The sequence below is a fragment of the Ptiloglossa arizonensis genome, chromosome 14 (genome assembly GCF_051014685.1).
Source record: "Ptiloglossa arizonensis isolate GNS036 chromosome 14, iyPtiAriz1_principal, whole genome shotgun sequence".
In the NCBI taxonomy this organism is placed as follows: domain Eukaryota; kingdom Metazoa; phylum Arthropoda; class Insecta; order Hymenoptera; family Colletidae; genus Ptiloglossa; species Ptiloglossa arizonensis.
In genome coordinates this window covers 7,477,988-7,492,104 of record NC_135061.1, presented here as the reverse complement: position 1 = coordinate 7,492,104, position 14,117 = coordinate 7,477,988, and the positions used below count along the sequence as shown (strand labels likewise).

The window sequence follows — 14,117 nt, the reverse complement described above, 5'->3', positions numbered from 1 at the left end:
AGTGATCTATTCCTACGAGTTCCAGGAGTTTATAGAGGTTACGAATCGATAGGGTTTAGGAAGTCTTTCGTTATCCACGTGTTATTTCCGACCTAACCAGCCTCGCGACGATAGTTTATGTTACAAGTTTACGAATTTTTGGACGTTCGTAGACGCAACAGTTCCATTGCGATTCACTATCTTTAAATCTGAATTGAAGTCTAGTATCGGTAGGTTTTGCTACTACTCGTATTTCTTGGTAGTCCGATGAAAAAAAGGAACCATCGAATCTGTAAAATCGTAAGGTCCGATTGAAATTCGTGTCCGAAAGTCTTGGCGACGATGAAAACGAATAACGGCAAACCGGTATCGGAAATAATCGCAAGTACCATTGAAAGATTTCAACGGTATCGATCTCTATCCGAACCGAGACGATGAAAATCTGCCTCTATCGGGTAGAGATCTCTACCTACGTTTAGCATCGATGTCCCTTAAATATTACAAAGACGTGCACCAAGAGATCGAGTTTCAGGATTCTCGGGCTCGAACAAAGCTGTGACTCCCGCTCCGGAATCCCTGATTAACCCACAACCGAACACCGTTCCCGACCATTAACATCTGTTACAGGAATCTCGAGCCACAAGCCACGCGGAGTGTCCCGCTTATCTCGCCGCGCCTCTGAGAACTTCCTCGCGCACTCGTGCTCGACCGTGGCCAATTTCGAAGCCCTGAACTTCGACGGACCAGAAGGAGCAACCGTGGACGCGTCTGGGCCCCGTTATCGCCTGTTATCGGCCGGCTTAATTGCGCGGTGTAAAAGCGTGCGAAGAGCTCCTCGCGGGGAGCCTCGATTACGAAGAACTCGGCGATCTCCGCGAATGGATCGCGAATGGATTTTGGCTCTCTCCTCGAGGAGCGTTATCCAACTTTCCTCGATTCCTCTATCGTCCATCCTTCGATGGAACCGGCCCACGAGAATTCACCTAGAGCCCCGAATAGAACCATCGAGGGATCTTTATAAATTTTGGAAAAGTTTCAACGAGATCGATGAAAATATTATTTCGAGTACTTTCGAGTACCTAGACTCCTCTAGGTTTCCGTGATGGTAAGTAGGTTAGTCTACGAGCAATCCTAACCCAGACCTAACCGACCCAGGTTCCGACTCGACAACTTTGTACGGTAACTCCGAATTCGTCGACGAGTGGACGGAGCTGAAGGTACTCCTAGCGGAGGATGTTCGGCCGCGCGAATAATCGCGCGAGATACATCGACACGGTGCGAAATGATAAACGATTTCTTTGACTCCGTAACGCGGCATTGACTTGTCAGTGGTCCATCGTGACAAACGATCCCGGCCGCGACGCGATACGCTCCTCTTCCGATGTAATTAAACGTCCGACGTCGCGGCGCCCTCGGTGTGTTTCTCAACTTTCTACGGGATCGCGGCTCGTAAAAGGCGCTTCGAGGACCGAACGCCGGTTCAATTGGTATCGACGTCGACGCGACGCCGGCGCGCACCGCGAATTAGGAATTATTTATTTAAATCGATGGGACCCGATTACCCGCGTGGAGATTATTGATCGGTGCGCGGCACGTGATCGATGGAAATCATTAATTCGCGTGTAACTGGCACCGGCCGAGATTTATCACGCGGGATCTTAATTAACCCGTAAGTAGCCCCGCGCGTTAGGCGTAACGGGGGATGTTATCGATACGTAATTTCAAGCCGTGTACCGAATATTTCCCGCGAAAATCTTTTTACTCGGTCTTTGCTTTTCACTCGAGCAACATCCTTGTCGCGGAATATCTATGCTTCGTGTCGAGAAACATCCAGGCGGAAGATACTCCCGCGCAAAAGTCGGTAGCGATATCAACGCGGGGTGTTACGCCTCCGGGGGACGAACCGATATCGTTGGAATTCGCGATTCGGTCGATAGCTCGGTTCAAAGATCGATACTTGACATTTTCTACGTCGTTATTTTTATCGAATGCGACAATTACGCGATGTATTGCGAATTTTGAAGTATCGAGCGTTTCGGTAAACGATAGACCCGTAGGTGATATACTCGTCGAGCAGTGTATCTATTACGGGGCAGTTTTATATTTCACGGAGGCCCGAAGAAGCTCAACCCCCTTCGCATCGACAATTAAATTCGATACTTATCGCGACTGAATAACCCGACGAACGGTTTTCTCGGATGCAGATCTCGTTCCGTTCCTTTCCATTTCTTTCGCTGACCGAGAGGATCCTGAAGGGATTCCTGCCTCGAAGGACAGATACATGTACGTACGAACGCGCCACAACGCATACACCGTCCGTGAAGAGGAAACGGCTGGAGAAAGAGAGAGAGAGAGAGAGAGAGAGAGAGAGAGGGAGGGGAAGAGCGAGGCAGAAGAGCAAAGTCACCGATTTAAATTGAAGTCGGGGAACACCCGCGAGGGAGAAACATTCGCTGGCCTATCGGATTTAATAACACCCGCCACCGACTCTATCTGAAATTACGGACGGTGCTTTCGATCTTCGGCCTCTCTTTTTCTCCTTTTCGACGATCCGAACGATAGCTGGAATCCCACTGTGGAAGATCTTTTTGCCAAAGAATGCTACAGCATCGCCTCCATTAACGAATCGTCTACACTGTATCCGAATTTTCTACCATTCCAATTCTATCGTATCTGAATTTTCTACCGTCTCGATTGTACCGCATCCGATTTCTTTTCTACCTCAATTAGACGGTATTCGAATTTTTTACTTTCCGAATTCTATTACGTACGAATTTTCCACTATTCGAATATACTATATTCCAATTTTCTATTATCCGAATTTTCCGCTAAGGATATATTTTATCATCCGTGCTTCGACGTAACAATTTAGAAGGAAACACTTTGGATATAGGAGGAATACTATATAATAAAAGTGAACGTTCCGTCTGCGTATTGGGTCGAATAATGGAGATGTGCCCCGTGTTTCTTTTTTTTTCACTTTCGAAACGTACCAAGGGATTCTTCGGCATTCCGAGAACGTTCGACAGAACTCTCGACGAAGTTTTTCCCGTTCTGGAGAGGTTTGTTTAATCAATGACGATGTTTGTCGATCTTTCGACTTCGGTAAGTTTGTTCGACCCTCGAAGGTGGTGTTCGTTGTTTGGAATTCTTGAACGCGCGAAATCAACTTCCTTCGACGATTACGAAATAACTTTTTCGAGGGTTGAAATTTTCTGAAACCGTTACTACTATTATTTACACAAGAGAATCGCTAACCGTGTCTTCTATGCTAACCCGGTACGGTGTATTATTGCACAAATATCAAGATTTACTCTATCTCTGTGTACTCTGGGCATTATCTTTGTCTTTCGGTGTTTCCCTGTGCGCAATTTGTAAACGTTGAACCAGTGTGTTCTTCTTTACCCTCCTTTTTACTTCTGCGTAGCTAGGAAATTATTTTCCAAAGTTCGACCAACCAGAGATTTTCACGATTCGTAAAGAATTTCCCATTGCAGAGCGAAGGGAGCAGAAAAGCAAATTAAAAGGGAAGGCAACTGTCCAGACCGTGAGCGAAAGTGGATTATTCTTAAACCTCTGGAGGATATTTTTTTCCTCGTAGAATCGTCCTTCGAATGTTCCATTTTGTAATTACGAACGACACAAAGGGATCGAAGAATAAGAACAACAGGTGGATCGGGTGTAATTTTATTCGGCCGCGCGAGTTCGATTATCGTCGAGGAAATTAGCCGAGCATTATTTTCGAAAAATTCGCGTCCGCGCCGTGGGAGCAACAACGTTTCTCCTCCATATTTATAAGCCACGGTATTACTGAATTCTCGCTTCGACGATAATTGAAAACCTGCTGAATTAGCTATTAATTCTTACGGCCTAATTTATGCGAGACGAGCCATAACTATTCATAGAGAGCGGCGATACTCCATTACAGTCGAGCAAAAAACTACAATCCGTATTCTCTCTGCTCCTCCTTCATTTTTTTTCGCTTCTTCTTTGTTCCTCTTTTCCCTCTGTTCCGCGCTCGCGCGCTCGCAGATATTTGCATATCCGCGTTGTAACGATCATCGGGAGCACCGCGAACAAACCAGATACGCGGAAAAACGTCGGTTTTCGATCGTCCCGATCGACCTCGGAAATTCGTCGTCGAAACGTTAAGGGACAATTCGAAAATTAGTTACAATTTTCAAAGGCACCGATCGACGCGGGACCAAGGATCGGAATAAATGTTATCCGGTTCAGATCGGATGTAAAATGTCCAAGACCACGAGTACAAACGGATCTTGGAATATTGGTCGTCGACGACAAACAATTTTTACGAACAATTAATTTAAACTCGTAAATTTCGAAACTTGAGAATTTCAAAGTATTCTCGAGTCGAATTATACACCTCCGTCGAGAAGATAAAAAATGTTTGCTACTCGGTTACCCTAGGATTAATAATTTAGGCGAACAGTTGAGATTCTTCGTCGCGGTGTGTAAGTAAGTTTCAATGTTAGTTACCGCGTCCGTTGTAAAACCACATAAATTCAATTGGACTACGAAACTATTAATCTCGAAGCAACGAATCGTTGTGCTTTTTACTTTCCTACTTACGAGGAAGGAAAGTGACGTAATCGTAAAAAATTTCAAAACATTTGTTTCCCCCAAGGAAGAAGTTGTAAAAATTAATTCACGATCGCATTTTTGATTATTGAAAAGACAAATTTGTTCGTTGTTGACGCAATTGCGTCTAAACGACCGAATGGATTTCAATGAAACTTTAAATTTGCGTAATATTGTACATCGAGAGACACACCGAAGCGATCAATCTATTCGTATAAAAAGATCCCCCGTGCAACGTCGGGGTAATTCGATTAATTTTCGTAGAAAAATCGTCGACCGTTGGCGATTAATATTCCAAGATTTGTGTATACCGATATCGTCTCGCGCACACTTGAACCGGACTCCACCTTGTTACTGTCTGCCCAAAAAGACAAAGTAAAAGGCGCAAGAACGTTAATCCCTGGTAGTGGACGGGAAACGACACTTGGATATTAGCAGGACGAAATGAGAACGTTTCGTTTTTCGATATGTTTACAAACTGAGCGGTCGTAGAGTAGCTCGAGGATTAAGAAAAATAGGAAAAAAGAAAAAAGAAAAAAGAAAAAAGAAAAAAGAGAGGCCATCGCGCGTCGAGTTTCTCTCGGTGGAGAACGCGTTGGTGGCGTTGGTTTCGGTTGGTTGGCGTTGGTGTACGATCTCGATAGAATTCCGTAGGGAAGGAAAGCGAACGAGGACCGAACCGATAGAGACTTCGTACGACGAGCCAACACAGTGGATCCTCGTGTTCACCGAGATGGCAAGGGCCGCGAAGAAGAATAGACGCGACGCGGGCACATGTGGCCGTCATTAGTCATTCGAAATTCTTCTGTCTTCGCTTTTTAATTCGTGCATCGAGATCGCGCGGTTTCACGGCCGTGTCGAAGCAGCCCGAGGGCAGAAGAAGACCCCGAAGAAGAAGACGAAGAAGAAATAGGAGAATGGTTGTAAAGGGGGATGAAGGGGCGCGCATTCGGACTGTCGGAAGGTCCGCGGGAAGGGGAATGAGAGAAAATCACGCATGGTTCGTCATAAGAGGAATTCCTTTAGCGATACTGGGCCCTCGGTCTCTTCTTCTTCTTCTTCTTCTTCTCCCGTCCCGACTGTTCTTCGTCTCCCCTCGATCCCTTCTGGCCCAGAGACCCCGTGCTTTTTTACTGGTTTATGGGATTTTTTTCACGCGGACCGCCGAGTCGTACATCAGAGAAGGCTGACTGAGGTCTTTCTCTCCTTCGGGCCGCTTGTTCTCGCTCTCTTTCACCGCTGGTACCGCGGCGTTCTTTCGTACTCCGGCGTCTCTCTCCCTCCTTTCCTCGCCGCGGTTGAAGGGTCGTGTGCGTGTTGCCCGCGAGGGAGAAGGAAAGAGGAGACGAACAATAAAAAAGAGCAAATGCCAGCCGCCATAAAAACAACTGAAAGTATTAAAAACTTTAGGCCTTTTACTGCCGGAGCTGCCTTCTCGGGGAAGGTACAGTCGGACGCGTACCAACTGCCCGCTTCTTCCTCGGCCCGAACGGACGAGCGCGGTCCACCGTTCGATGACTCGCCGATCGCCGCTCGATCGCCGCTCGATCGCCGCTCGATCGCCGCTCGATCGCCGAATCTTTCCTTCGAAACATCGAACCGATCGACACGGTCCTTCGCGCGATCGTTTCCCGACCGGATCGAGACTCCGAGCGTCCACGAGCCGAGCCGGATCGGTCACTTTTCCCTCTTTTCCCTACGCGATGCGGACCTACGAAAAAATTGTGCGTCGAGACGGATATACGGTAAGAAAAGAAAGTAGCGCCTTTTTTCTTACCTTTCCGATCAACAACAATTGAACACAACCGAGACGTACGATCGCAGCGGAAAAAATTGCGCGTTTTCATCGGCCCTAACGCGGACTCGATACACAGTGGTTCGATTTCTAGAGCGTGGAGAATAGTTTTAGATACGGTGAACCATCGTGCAACGCGGAATAGCCCCTGATGCGATTCGATTTATCTCCAATCGACGCAAGGAAAACGTGGGGATCGTTCTTCCGGAGAATTGTTCGAGTTTCAAATTGTTGATTACGCGAACGTTCGCGTGTCCGATCTACCGCAGCTCCATTTAACGCGAATACTATTAACACGTTGAATACTTGAAAGTTACAAGGTTACTCCGAAAGGGCTTACAAGAAACGAAGCCCGATGCAAACTTTGAGACAACGATCGTTAATAATACCAAGTACACTTTTCGCACCAGTATCGGAACAATCGTCGAGGACATCCTTAAATACGAATGAAAAATAAAACGGGCGTTAAGGTAGGCCCGATTAAAAATTGGAGCAATCGAAGGATCGTCTCGCGTTCGCGTTTCCCAATGAGAATCGAGCCGCGCGAATATTCCGCGGTCAGTTTCCGCGGAGTTTTGTACCACGATTCGATGAACAGAAGTGAAAACGTTCGAGCGTGTATGGCGGGAAGAAACTCGAAACCGCGAACTCGTTGGATCGCGCGAGCACAAATCGGGCTATCGAGACACGATCTCGTTGGAAGATCGTTGAGCGGTTAAATTGGTCCGAATCTCTCGTATTCGGAACTGGTTCTCTTGGTTCGAAGTCCGGCGAACCGATCGGCTAGCACCGAGTCGCGCTTCCGGTTGATCGGTCCACCGTCCGCAATCTTCTTTAATTTCGAAGGAGAGCACCGAGCATTGAGAGCGGTTCGACACGCGTCGGACCAAGAAGAATCCGTTTGTACGCGAAACCCGATCCAAAGGCGATTCCGAATCGAAAATCGCGGCAACGAAACCGTGAAACGGAGGAAAAGAGAACCTGCCTGGGTGGCGGCTAGGTGGAACGGGTACGGTAAAAAGACGAAGAAGAAACAAGACGGGGATGGAGGCTGTGCCTCGTAAAATTATCGTACTTTAATAAAACGTGTCGTGCAAAACGCGAGGATAACGAGAAAATATAGGGTTCGAAAGACTCGTGAAATTTATAGAGCGATCGCCAGCTCGAGAAGGGAGGAGAGAAAGAGGGAGAGCCACTTTTTGGGACGGCCAGGTCGGGTTTAGTTCGGAGGCACAATAAGATACCGAATAAATCAACGGAATACCGAGTGTATCGAGTTCAAAAGTCGACGGTTTACGAGCGAGGAGCGCGTCGAACCACGAATTCGAATCGCGAACAAAGAGAAGGAAATCCGCGATTTTCCACTCGGAACGCGAGCTACGCGAAAGATACGCTCCTCCCGAATATCGATTTTAATAAATATTTTCCCGGGAATTCCTCGAACGCATTTATCGGCACATTTTTACGACCGCGGAAATAAAAGAATCGGCGTAAAATCGGTTTATATCCGACTCGCGACATTAATAAACACGCCGCCAGGGGTTCTCAACCGATCGTCTCTCGGCCGTAACCGAGGACAACGCGTACCTCTTCGAATTTGAGGTTAGACGCGTTCTCGGGGTTTTACGATCTTTTCGGATACGATAAAATCGGTTTATATTCAACTGGCGACGTTAATAAATACGCTACCGGAGATTCAAAGGTTTTCGGGGCGACCTTTTCTTTTAATCGTAACCTGGATCGATTTTGAACGTTACCGAAGGTTAAGAGTTTCTTTCCAAATTGAGTTTCGATACAACGATTGTAAATTCGTAATTACTTTTCAATTTTATCGCATTCGCGAGCCAGAGAAACCCGGAGACGTCCACTTTGAAAATTAACGGAGACTTTAGATCGTACGTACGTAGGAATAATTTTGTAGGCCGTTCGGAGAGCTACGGAGAGCTAAGCTCCGATACATTTTTTCGGTCAGCTTCCCACCGAACGTACTCGATTCGTCCTCCGAGATACAGCTTCCAAAACTCGTTTGGAAATATCTTCGAAAACTTGGATATTTCAACGAAATACTATCGTGTTTCGAACAATTGGACAACCAATTGAAAATCCCACGTTTTCACGGTTGTTAAAGATTCCCGAGAAATAAAATTATACCTTTGACAACTGGAGGATAACTTTGGTGCCATTTTTGGGCATAATCGGAGCCCTGAAAATTTTCCAAGATATATACAGAAGCTCTAAACTTGGAAAACCGTGGAAAACTTTACGACTCCGTTCGAGGTTCTTCTGGGTTTCGAAATCTTAGCGAAGCAAGCAAAGTTCTCGAAATTTTCCTAGATCCCAAGAACCTCGAAGTTTCCAAGACTCTCGTAGAGTTTCCTCGAACCATCGAACGTTCCGAAAGTTGCCCAAGTGCCGAGAATACGCAACCGTATCGGCGAGCGTCTCGACGAATCGCGAGATGGAAGTCTCTGTTCGAACTCCGGTTCCCCGATGGAAACTTTTAATCGTCAGCCTGAATCAGCTAATTCAAACACCGCTAATCTCCGCGGCCAGATTACGCGGAACAGGACGCGATAGATAAACAACGGTGTGATGAAAAAGAAAAGAAAAAATGGAGTAGAAGGAGGAAGGCGCACCGTAGAAGCAGGAAGAGAAGAAGGGACGCGATTCGGTAGCGCGACAGAGAGCATACTATACATGTATCGTGACGTTCCTGATTCTCTAATCTCTGTAAACCGCTCCCCCCTCGGCAAAAGTCTTTGGGTGCCCCTGGAGGGCACCTCGACTACGTTGTACCGCACCGAGGAGGCCCCCCCGGAGCAGTAAATCTCGCGGACAAACAATCATAATTTTCGAAGAGCTAACAAAAAGCAAGAGACTCTTTAAAGGGAGCCGATGCCAGCCAACATGAAATGCGGCCGCCTCCGCGCCTCCAATTGTTTCGAGGTTTTCTTCCCTCCTTACGTTTCCCTCCGCGCCCTCTTTTTCTCCCTTTCTCTACCTTCGTCCTTTCCTTCTTTCCACGAGATTCGCCGTGTATCAACAAGTAGGTACGCCCGTGCGCGGCTCTCTACGTTTTTCCATTGATTTCTTCATTTCTTCGTTTCTTCGTTTCTTCGTTTCTTCGTTTCTTCGTTTCTTCGTTTCTTCGTTGCTTCGTTTCTTCTGTTCGCTCGGAGCCCCCTCGGTCGATGCTCTTTTTTCCCTCGGCGGTTGTTTACGGTTCCTTTGGTCGCTTCGATCTGTTTCTTCGCCGGTTTTGCGGACGTTTTTGGGAAGAGGCTCCATACGCGACGGTCCATACGAACGGAGAGAAAAGAATTAGCGTCTCGATATCGAGAAACGAATCGGTGTGACGGACGTCTATATGCGCCGGTGATCATTTCTTCTTTATCGTGTTATATTTCACACGACGAGGCGTACGTTTCGCGCGTCGGTAGCTCCGCGAGAAAATAATTACGAGCGTACGAAGAAGAAATTTAATACGGATCGTAACGATCGATGGGTATTTTTTCATATTTTTCTTCTTGTATTTCTACAACGAGGAATGGAAAAATTCGATCGTTCCCGGATCGTTTGCTACGTACGGGAATCCACGTACCCGTTTAGGAGTGAAACTTCTTCGAAACGAATAGTTTTACGAATACGCGCTTCAGTTTCCACTTTTGTCGCGTACCTCTAACGGTTCTCGACGAATCGGTCCTTTTTGTCCTATCGTGTCTACGCCACTGGAACGAATTAGGTCTAAATTATGTGTAATAGTTTTTGGCAACTCTCCCTTCTAACTGTCGCGTTCTGTCAGTGACAAGTAGAAACGGAACCGTTGGAATAACTTACGTCCGAGTTAGGTTCGTATCGAGTCTGTATTAACCTTCTTAGGTCGAAAGAGAACGAGGACCGTCCAATTGACGGTTGAAACAATACGATTTCGAACACACGGACGATTGAAAGGACGAGGTTCTTTTTTCGAGTGACGGTACCTAATTTGGAATCCGAATATTCCGCACCGACGATTCTTGTCCAATTATGCGCTCTGCGAAGAAAATTTCAGAGCGACTAGTCGCAACGTTCGCCGTACACGCGGCAAGAATATTCGACACGGTCGAAGAACACGAGTAGAGTTGTTCTTTTCTCTCTGTTGGGTGTAAACGATAATGGCACTTGTTTCGACCCGATCAACCTTCCCCGAAGCACAAGGAGGAGCGTCGTTCTTCTCGCGATTAAACATCAAAGTTTTTAGGCATTTCCAACTTTTGGGTAAACGCAATAACGAATATTTCTTTAGAATACAGAGCGACCAATTTGCGATACCGGATATCTAGACGTCTTCTCCAACTTGATTCTTCGTAACGGTATCAAAAGTTAAGTATCGTTCGATCGAGTATACTTCGGTTAAATAACCTTCGACCTCCGAGTATACTTTGATCGAGTACACTTCCATTGAATATCCTTCGATTGGGTATGCTTTGATCGAGTATCCTTCGACGGAGTATTCTCGCGGTACGTGAAAATAATACGATCCGAATGTATTTTACCTTTCTCGAGGAATATTTCGTAGGAAGTATCAATTTTGGAGAAACGGAGTCGCTTCTCCGACCCGTCCACCGTCTCGACAACGCGAAAAACGAAGGACGACTTCGTGGACGACTACGGTCGAAGAACAGAGTTACGGAGTAATCGAGGGGTAGCAAGATCGCGGGGAGATCGAACCCTCCGAAAAACCTCCAACGACCATCGAAAGCACCCACAACCGAACGGTTCCAAGACTTCGCCCTCTTCGCTCTCGAAGGGAACGAGATTACAGAGCACATTCGCAACGCGTCCCTGTGTCGTTATAACTCCGCATAGTTGAATTCACGGGTAACTGAACGAGAAACGTCGAAAGGGAAGGCTTATCGTGGCTAGCGATTCCGATTACAGGCTCCCGACGAAGGAAGGAATCGTCGAGGCACGGTTCGCTATAAAAGTTCACCCTCGCCACCCCGGCGGCACCTCGATATCGCGTTTCTTTCCGCGAGGCTTGCTTAAATCTCGCAGATAACATCGTCACGAAAAAATCAGTCGTACATTTCTCTCTTTCTCCCGCTCTCTCCGTGGCGTGTGCGCTCGCGCGCGCGAACGCAAACGCGAGCGCGAACACACGCGGTTATTTCCACTCGTCCAGGCCCGAGCGAGCAACGCTAATTTTCCGCTCTAACAGAACGCGATACACGTATATTCCCTCTCGTCGGGCAATTATGCATCTTCGCAGCAAATTCACGTACGCTTCTAGACTAGAATTCGCGCGGGTGAGCTCATATTTTTCCCTCTTTGACGGAACAATACGTCGATGTCTAAATCCGGCATCTCTGGGCTCTCGCGCACCTCCTTGAAACGACCAAGTGGCTGCCAACTGATTTTACAGCCTCCCCTGCAATAACCCATCGGTTCTCTAACATAATTCGGATACTTTGTCCGTGTACGCGCGCGTGGACCCGTCCACCGGCTCGTATAAATTATAAATAAATCGGGTGAGTGCCGTTTCGGCGACTTTCTCGTGCCGTGTCGGACACCTCCGAGAGGGTATTTTTTTTCGGCCAATTCGGCGCGTATACGAGACTCTCGATAGAGGAACGCGAACGATGCCCGAGGGCCCAGGATACCAGGAGGTTCGCGGACGTATCGGTGACGTTTTACCTTGAGTTCAGCGAGTATCCCAGTTTCCTCCGAGCAGCATACTCCGCGTCGAACCTGGTGAAACCGCGAACCCGGCCGTAAGTCCGCGTGTCCTGGTGGTCCCCTGTACGGTCGACTAGCCGAAGAGTGGTCCGACTGGCCGGCTGTCGTCGCGTCTCATCACTCGTCGCCGCGTTAGTAGTCCAGACTCTTGGATGTCACTCCGGCATCGCTCGATTCGAGCAAGTTCAGTGTACGAAACAGAGGATTTTCATCACCAAGAAGACAGTAGGGGAGGAAAAAAAGAGAAAAAAAGGAACGTCGGTGGAGGTCTCCGATGTGTCGCACTCGTCACGTATATATAATACAATAATCACTCGTCTGATCACACCGTCCACGAATAACCAACCACTGGGGCCTGTTTCCCGGGCGTCGCACTGTCATCCAAACCGAGCCGACGACGCATCACTTTTCGAAACGCGACGCGAACCGACCTTCGCTACCCTCAGAGCCGTGCGAACCGGAAGTTTCCGGGTCACCACCGATCCGTCCACGGGGAGAAGCAGTCGAGGCGCGTGATGATGCCGCTGTCCTCGCTCTGAACTGGCTCGCCGAGTTCTCGGTGGGGGTGGGGAGGGGGTGTGTTTCCAAGCTGGTAGTGGCAACGTCCGTGGGGGTGGGGCGTGCACGCGTGCACAGGGAGACCAACGAGCCGCGCAAAGACGCGGGGAAGAAAAAGAAACTAGGGAGAACCGACGCCGCCGCCGTAGCCGACGACGACGACGACGACCACGATGACGACGAGGACGAGGACGAGGACGAGGACGAGGACGAGGACGATTACGAGGATGCCGCGGGTTTCCCGAGGGGGGAAAGTATCTCTCTTCTCGGCCGGAGTGCGATCCACCGTTTTCGGGGGGATGATCGCGATGTATCCGCGGGGTTCTCCACCCGTGAAACTCGGTACCCGGTATGTCTTCCACTCCGGGACGAAACTCTCCGGCACCGGCACTTTGGTGGGGGAGGCTCGGATCGGGCAAGAAGTGGGGGTGTTCCGTGGCTTCCGTCCGGAGGGGGCGGTCTGGTTCCCGTGTGTCCCGAGTGCCCGGTGACCAGGACGAAGGTAGGCTAGAATCGTGGCGAGTACACGCTGGTGGAAAGACCGCCGCCGCCACCGCTGCCGCTGCCGCCGCTGCCGCTGCCACCGCCGCCGCCGCCGCCGCCGCCCGAGGAGTAGTTGTCCGAACCGTTCACAACCCCGTTGGTACGGGGTGCGACGCGGCCGAGAGAGAACCGCGCGTCTGCGTAGAGTAGCGTCCGGAACGGAGAGAGTCTTTCACCGAGGCCAGAATCTGAGACAAGCGAGTGCGCGTGGCTCGGCTGGCGCGAGATGACTGAACCCCTCCGAAGGGTGAGAGAGAGACAGAGAGGAGGGGAGCGGTGGCGCGGTACCGCGGTGCCGCTGCGCTGCGCTGCGCTACCCCCTCCAACGGCCATGGAGCCGATCGACGGTTCGCGGCCCCCACCAACGGCGCTGGAACGATGCCCCACCCCGTCCGAACGAACGACGCGTCGCGTTCTCCCCGCCTTCGTGTCGTTCCACCGCGGCCCGCACCGCCCCACACCCCCGACCCACCGACCCACCGACCGACCAACGACTATCCCCACGCGGTTCTCTCTTCGACGTCTCTGTCCGACCCGAACGGTTACCCGGGTCTTCTGCCGCGTCGGCCGACCGAACCGGAGTTAGACGGAGAGGAAACGCACCAGCGACGGACGAGGACGGGACACCTATGCCACCGTACCGCGAACCATCGGAGAGTTCTTCTGGTCTTCGTCTACTGTCGCGCACTCGTCCACCGGCTGGCGAGCGGCGTGCTGCGCCCCGCGGCTGCTTTCGATGCCTCGTCCACGTGCTGCTTCTTCTTCTTATCGCGGGTGCACCCTCGCCGTGGCGGGGCTGCGGGAGCCCGTGGGTGGGTCCGCGACTCTCCTCGAGGAGCCCGATGCTCGATTCGACTCGATAACGACGGACTGTCTCTCCTCTCGGGGCTGGACGGACGCTGTGAATAAATCTAGCTCTATCGTT

At 49.6% G+C, this 14,117-nt stretch overlaps 1 protein-coding gene across 3 annotated transcripts in view; it reads right to left on the bottom strand.

Moving 5' to 3' along the window:
* Positions 1-14,117, bottom strand: part of LOC143154173 (zinc finger protein castor homolog 1) — a 308,704-nt gene that overhangs the window by 114,257 nt on the left and 180,330 nt on the right. The window contains exon 1 of one of the 3 annotated variants that reach the window (XM_076326043.1): positions 12,050-13,133. The exons of 1 other annotated variant lie outside the window; for it this stretch is intronic. The gene's annotated coding sequence lies outside the window, so the exon portion shown is untranslated. Of the gene's footprint in view, positions 1-12,049; positions 13,134-14,117 lie in introns of those variants that run through there. One more of the 3 variants, XM_076326044.1, reaches the window with a different exon arrangement.